This window comes from Larimichthys crocea, chromosome XIX, assembly GCF_000972845.2.
Source record: "Larimichthys crocea isolate SSNF chromosome XIX, L_crocea_2.0, whole genome shotgun sequence".
Lineage (NCBI taxonomy): Eukaryota > Metazoa > Chordata > Actinopteri > Sciaenidae > Larimichthys > Larimichthys crocea.
This window is the reverse complement of record NC_040029.1, coordinates 12114698-12121902: the sequence shown is the minus strand read 5'-3', so window position 1 is coordinate 12121902 and position 7205 is coordinate 12114698. Positions and strand designations below refer to the sequence as shown.

The 7205-nt window shown below is 42.4% G+C and overlaps 1 long non-coding RNA gene across 1 annotated transcript; it reads left to right on the top strand.

Annotated features, from left to right (window-relative positions):
- Positions 1–1635: 1635 nt before the first annotated feature.
- Positions 1636–5233, top strand: LOC113748342 (uncharacterized). The gene is made up of 3 exons (XR_003464288.1): positions 1636–1881; positions 4052–4180; positions 4829–5233. It is a non-coding gene; the product is annotated as an uncharacterized LOC113748342 (long non-coding RNA).
- Positions 5234–7205: the final 1972 nt, after the last annotated feature.

The window sequence follows — 7205 nt, the reverse complement described above, 5'->3', positions numbered from 1 at the left end:
CACAGTTTTCGTGACTCAGCCCTGGATCTCCACTGACCTTACAGCAGCATTCCTGATGACATTGAAACTTTTGGAACAAATCATTTCATCCAGTTAAAGTCCAGCAGACAGGCGCTTAATTTAGCTGCCGAGTCAGAAGATGAATTGCTTTTGTAGTCTTATCAGTAAATATGTGTGAAAGGACCTTTGACACAATGTGAATATGAAATATAATATGAAAAATATGACAAATTTAGGCAAAACAGATAAGAGCTCTTTCCCCTCTCTTTTATTTCTCGGCTGGCATTTTAAAACGGTAAATAAATGGTAAATGGACCGTACTTATATAGCGCCTTTCTAGTCTTCTGACCACTCAAAGCTCTTTACACTACATACCACATTCACACACTGATGGCACAGCCTTTAGGAGCAATTTGGGGTTCAGTATCTTGCCCAAGGACACTTCAACATACAGACTGGAAGGGATCGAACTGCCGATCTTCTGATTGGTGGAAGACCCGCTCTGCCTCCAAGCAGTTGAATAAAATCTGTTTTGTTTTCCCGACTAAATTGTCCAGCAGGATTCACCGTCTCTGAACAATGTGGTTTTCTTCATTTACTGTTTAGAAGGAGCTTCTTGCCAAAACCCCCCAGATTCTCCTGAGATTCTCATTTTTCGGTGCCCGTTGCTTGGCTGTCCTTCCGACTTTACATTTTGGCAACGAGTTGACTTTGAATGAATTCACAACAATGCAGAAAATCAGTCTCTAAAATTACCTTTTTTGCGCGAAGATCCCCAGATACCCTGGTTAGGTTTGGCCTCCTGGTTTAGGCTATGATGTCTGGAGTTTTTTTTTTAGGTATGCTGCTTAACCATGTTATTGACTTTTCATCTATAAATGCTTTAAACTTGTTAATCTGTGGAACTTTTAGCACAATTCCTCTGACTTTAGATGACCCTTGTCAGGCCTGGACTCAAGGAAGACTCAGATGCAGAGATTTCACCAATAGGATGGGACTTTATTTAGGAATAATCCACACTGAGCGACACAAAAAGACTAGAAACTATTCTAGAATAAACTTTACAAGACCAAAAACCACTCCGGAGGGAAAAATGTAAAAGCAAAGAGGAAAAGGGTAACAAAAAAAAAAAAAACGAGAGAAGAGTTATCTTTCAAAATAAAACAGGAAATGACAAGACAGGACAAAAACCCAACTTGACCTCACTGCGTGACAGCCCTGGCCCTTATGGTGGGTAATGTCACAAAGTGACTTTGTCTCACACAAACTAACATAAAAACTAACATATAACTTTTCACTCAAGCTCTCTGTTTTCAGTTGTTACACAACTACTTCTTCCACTTTTTGTGCAACACTAAGTCTTAACGCTAAGTGTGTAATCATCATATTAGCAGTAAACATTTGTCTGTTAGGAGACTTCTCCTCCCTTTTTCCTTTGTTTTTCTTGTTCTTTCCTCCTCCTCCAGTCTCATGTTTGTTCCCACTTTGTTTCTGTGTGTGTGTGTGAGTGTGTAGGTGTGTGTGTGCATGTACTGCTGCCAATCATCCAACACACCTGGAACTGATCATCTCAATCAGTGCCAACCTCCTCAGTGCTTAAACCCGGCTCATTCATCCAGATCGTTCAGTCACCTTAATCGCACTTTGTTACTCGAATCCTCATCACAGTAACTTTTATTCTGTATCTTTTTTATCACCCTGCCAATCTGCCTGTCTGTCAGTCTGTTGCCATGTCCAGCAGCCGCCTGTCTGTCCACGCTCGTGTTGGGTTTGCTCCCGCTCTGGACCGGAGCCTCATCTGCTTCCAGCCAATACGCCCTCATTCCTCACTGGCCACCTGGCTGTTCGGAGCAGCTGTAAACACATTTGCCTTCTGACATGGTTAGACAACACATCGTCTGGACTTCTTTTCTATCATAATTTGAACCGAAGTATTTGTTTCCATCTCTCTACATACATCTGTCTTCTTTTTCTGTCTCTTGTTTGTTAAGATCTACTTAAATGATCTTAATGATGGAGTGATGGACTTAGTGGCTTTATTAATGAGGTATCTGTGTGATGTATCCAGGACTGGATTGGCCGTTAGGGGGGGCCTAGAGTGCAAAATGAATCAAAGTGGAAAAACAACACGAGGCAATGACAGTTCAGCCACCGATGCCTGCTTTAAAACCTCACGGTATGATCGCTGCCTGTCATTACACGCGGTCGCACACACTTCTGCATCGACACAACACTCCATCAGGGTGGATTGCATGTGGAGAAAAACTAACAGCACCAGAGAGAGAGAGGAAAACAAGGTGGTGCTGGGATGGAGTTCATTAAAAAGAGAAAAGCCCTGAAGGTGAGTGAAGCTAAATAACGGATATCACATGGACATGGTTAGTGTGAAAAAGGCTCTCAGCCTCTCATAACATCATGACTACCCTTTGTTATTTGATGTTGTTAAAAAGAGAATAAATGGCAAGTAAATAAAAACATTTGTTATTTCACTAAGGATCCTTTGGAACCTCTTCACCGACCCCTCTGCATGTCCTTGGACCCCACTTTGAGAACCGCTGGGTATCCATCATCCTCTCCATGTGTCCAGCAGTGCGTCTCCTTCTCTGCTCGCCCTCCCTGTTTTCATAAGAGGCTTTCTGTGTCAGTGAATTTTCTGCACCCATGCTTCCCGTCCACACACTAACCCCAGGGGCGCAGCCTTGTTTTATGCATGTCCTCTTCCCGTCGCGAGGCCCATAAATGGTCTCTCAGCGGGGAGAAGTGGGCCAGGGCTGCTGCTGCTGCTGCTAACACTCAGATGAGATGTGCAGGGCAGCTGAATGCCACTGATGGTCTGTCCTGAGCCTAGTTGACTGTGGCTGATTAACCCCCTCCAACCCCTTTCCCCCATGCCTGCTCCCTTCCTTAATATACTTTCACACACCGCTCTCTCTTTGACTTCAGGAAGCTGACTGAAAAACAGTGATTGTATGGGTCATGTACTCAGCGACTGCCTGGTTTTGAGGCAGCAAATATCACCAATAAATCCATTATGACTCACACTCAGCCTGTGGAAAAGAAAGATGGCAGGAGCCTGAAATTCTTGAAATCATTGGGGATACAGTTTTGCTTGACATGGGCACAGACGGTCATGGAGGAGAGGAAATATCATACGCACAAAAAAAACTATAGACCTCTTGTACTGGGCTACGAAGCTGAAAGTTCATGACTATTTTCTTTTAGATATTTGAACTCTGACTGCTGTAGCACCACTTGATTATTTCCAAAATGATCTTATATAACCATGTTTACCTGAGTGACGAACCCTTTGCTTCAGTTTAACCAAACCAACAAATGGTCGGTTTGTTTGGCTTGAGAGCTGTCAGTCAGATTCCACACTAGTGATGTTTCACTGGATCAAAACGAAACATTTTAACTTTATGGCCTACTTACTCATAGACCTAGAAGCTACGGTGGCCGGGAACCCTCAATGCTGCAAATAAAAGAAACGCTGCAAACAAAAAGAAACAGCGCTGCAAAAACTCCACAACGGAAGTAATTAACCGGGGATCAGCGTTTCTTTTATTTGCAGCGCTGTTTGTTTTTGTTTGCAGAGTTTCTTTTATTTCCAGCACTGTTTCTTTTTGTTTGCAGCGTTTCTTTTATTTGCAGCGCTGTTTATTTTGTTTGCAGTGTTTCTTTTATTTGCAGCATTGAGGGTTCCCGGCCAACGTAAGAAGCAGTTTCCTTAAACCAAGGAAACCAAATCTGAGCAAGTTAACAGAGTCTGGCCCTGGGTTGGGTATGAAGCCGCCTGGAGAATGGATCACAGAGCCATATTGGTGGATTCAAGTTGTAAGAAGCATTTACGTGCTGCATGACCTAGTGTCATAGTCACTGAATTTGATTTCCCCATGTGGTCCATACAAGTAATGATGATGGAGGAGTCACCGAAACTATCCAGTCAGTGAGATAGTCTTGTCACTCTTGGTTTGTTTGTATAAAGTCCATTTAAACAGGACTGAGCAGAAGTAAAAAGGCAGCTATGTGTCATTTTTCTCCCTTTCTGCAGACAAAATGCACCAAACTACGGATCTGAAAGTGATGTATGAGTCTACAGCCACACTAACAGCTCTGGAGGGTGTTCTGGGACACAGTGGTGCTTTGAGTTAAATGCTAATAACATCAACATGTTTGGCAGGTACAGTGTTTACCATGTTTACCATTTAATTAGTGCACAAAGTACAGCTGGTTGGTGGGAATGACATTGAATGATTTGCTGAGGTTTTCCTGCATTTTGAACTGATGAGAAGTCAATGGATCACCAAAGTGATGAGAAATCATCATGAGGAGGTCATGAAAGGAAAAGTTATGAGATCACCACAGTCAGTCACGTTCATCTTCTTGAATATATTTAGTCATAATAGACGGCCAACATTACTACACAGCTTGGGCGGCTACATGCACCTTTATAATCGGCTAAGAAGTTTGTAACAGAAATGCTATGATCTCCCACAGACTTCACCCCAGAATCCCAAGCCAAGTCCCTATGGACTGAGCTACTGCCGCCCCTTTAGTTTTTTTTTTTTAAATGTAATTATTTTACATGTTGTAGGCAGCCTTGGGTTTAATTTATGCACAATATGAAAATCAGTTAGAACATGGCACAGTTGGGATTAGATGTAGGAATATGCAAGTTGAGGCTACGCAGCGCAAAGGAAAAGGGCTGTCTGAACACTGTGTACTGTAGGTCAAACACTGATTATGCATAAGTACCTCACACCTGAGAACACCCACTTATCCCTTTTAAAAATCAAAGTCTTTTTATTTCTTGTTTGTTTTTTTTTAGATCTCAGGAGCGAGCCACCTTTGAAAGTGTCTTCATTTGCTTGAGTTATGTAATCCATTACAGATGCGGAGGCGTATGAATTGGCCGTAGGTGTGAATGTGAGTGTGAATGGTTGTTTCTCTCTTTGTAACCTGCGATGAACTGGTGACTTGTCCCGGGTGTACCCCACCTCTCGCCCCAATATCAGCTGGGATAGGCTCCAGCCCCACCGTGACCCTGATGAGGATAAGCAGTTACAGAAAATGGATGGATGGTTGGAGTTCTATAAATATTCACCCTAGGAATGAGGAATGAGTTTATTTGTGCTGTGAAGTTGAACATTTTAACACAGGGCTTTATGGAGACTAATGTTCTGTAGCCAGCCTCAAGTGGAAGGAGGCTGGCGCTTGTTAAGAGGCATGGAACATAAACAAATACAAGTAATGAATGTGAGTTTTTTGTGTGTGTAATATATGAACTGTAATACAGTGTATGTTTTATTTTTAAAAAAGAAATATAAAACTGTATCTCTAAGACTTTAAGAAAGGCTGTTTCAATAGTGGAGCAGCCACAATAGCAAAAAATGATCAATAATCCAGTATACTGCTTCTATACAGATAAGACTCACTTCAATAGCAGTGTATCCGTCTCACTCTGACACACACACACACACACACACACACACACACACACATAAACACTCACTAAACCACCAGCTGTGACCGACAGCCTGAATCCCACTAATCTACACAAGGCCATTGATATAAGATAGTCACACCTCACTGTGTGTACTACATTTGTCATTTGTTCATTTTTTTACCGTCACAGTAGCTGAATTTCACACATCTCTGTCCATGTCATCGCTGCCACCTCCCATATGAGAGGTGAGCCTAGCTGGAGCTGAGGTGAGAATTAACCAATGTCTTGAATCAGATCAGCCAGTGGTAATCAGTGAGCGATGTAGTGTGGGTGAAGACCAGTCAGACTGTGGCATTCTGGAGGTTATTTACAGTCTGAGTTCTCAATAGTAAATAGAGAGGTCGTAGACATGCAGAGATGTTATGCTGCCATCTGTGTTTCAGACCAGAGATTGAGATGTTGAGTAGGAAAAGTCATATGAGTGAATAACTCAGGGGACCCAGAACAGAACCCTGAAGGAACTCCAGAAATGAAGTTACATGATTCAGACACAGCTAAGTTACATTATAACTGAGGTCTTTGAGAGAGAGTCAAGAGCCTGATACTCCCAGTTCTTGGAGGGTGAAGAGGAAGATCTATCAGTTCAAAGACAAATGCTGCTCAAGCATGATGACGGAGGAAAGGAAGGCTGCTCTAGCAGTATGGAGTAACTCTTTGATAGCAAGTCTCAGTGGCTTGCTTTGATACTAGACTTGTAGGGGTCAAGATGGTTGTTCTGGTTAAGATATGTAGAGAGGGGGAGCAAGTGAAGATAGCGCCCTTAAGTGTTTTAGAAAGAAATGAAAGACGGGTCTGCAATTCTTTAAATCAGAAGGGCTGACTGTGGGTTACTCCGGGCGGATCTATCGGTGGATATGAGATAAAGACGCTGTGGCAGTCACTGATTGGTTTGCTCTCTTCTGTTCAGGATAATGAAACAATTGAATGGTTTGTGAGTTAATGCAGCAGTGGAATGCTGGAAGGTCCCCGGACGCTCTCTGAAATAGTCTTCGACGGACAAATTAGCTGCAGATTGCTCTGTGCAAACACGAAGAAAAGAGCAGAAACAAGTGTTCCTCTGTGGAAACTCCAGACCTACAGTAATACCTCGGTTTGTATGCGGTAACATCACAATGCTTTTACTATGCATTGAAAGATTGAAACTTCTTATGAATGTACATGCATTGTCCCCATTAAGGACTATAACTGTGAAGGATTTTGTGGTGTCACATTAGGAATCTCCTGGGGACACACACAATATTCAATGTTCTTTAGTTACAAATCTGATTAGACATCAATATATGGGTGTTTAGGAACACAAGGTTGTGTTTAAGTAAAATATAAAAAGATTACTTTTACTGTAGAAAACTCTTAACCTCTTTAGAAGGCACCCTTTTAAGTTGAGCCTTTATTGCATTGGCTCCGTAATATTCTCTGTAGGTTTACGACCACTCCCAGACCTGCCTGCTAAACTTAAATGGGCTAATAACCTTCCATGCAGCTAGACCAGGAGGCAACTATAGCTTCGGGGAGGGGGGTTCAGATCCCTTCAAAAAAATGTATTTATGTAGGCCAAAAAACGATGCTGCTAAAATATACATGGCAGAGGGAGAAACATTTCTGCAGGGGCTTCAGTGAATACTGAACAGTCCATCTCCAGCCTCTGTTTCTTTTGTATGGGAACTGATGGGGTCAGTGCAGACTGCTTTGAACCATAAGC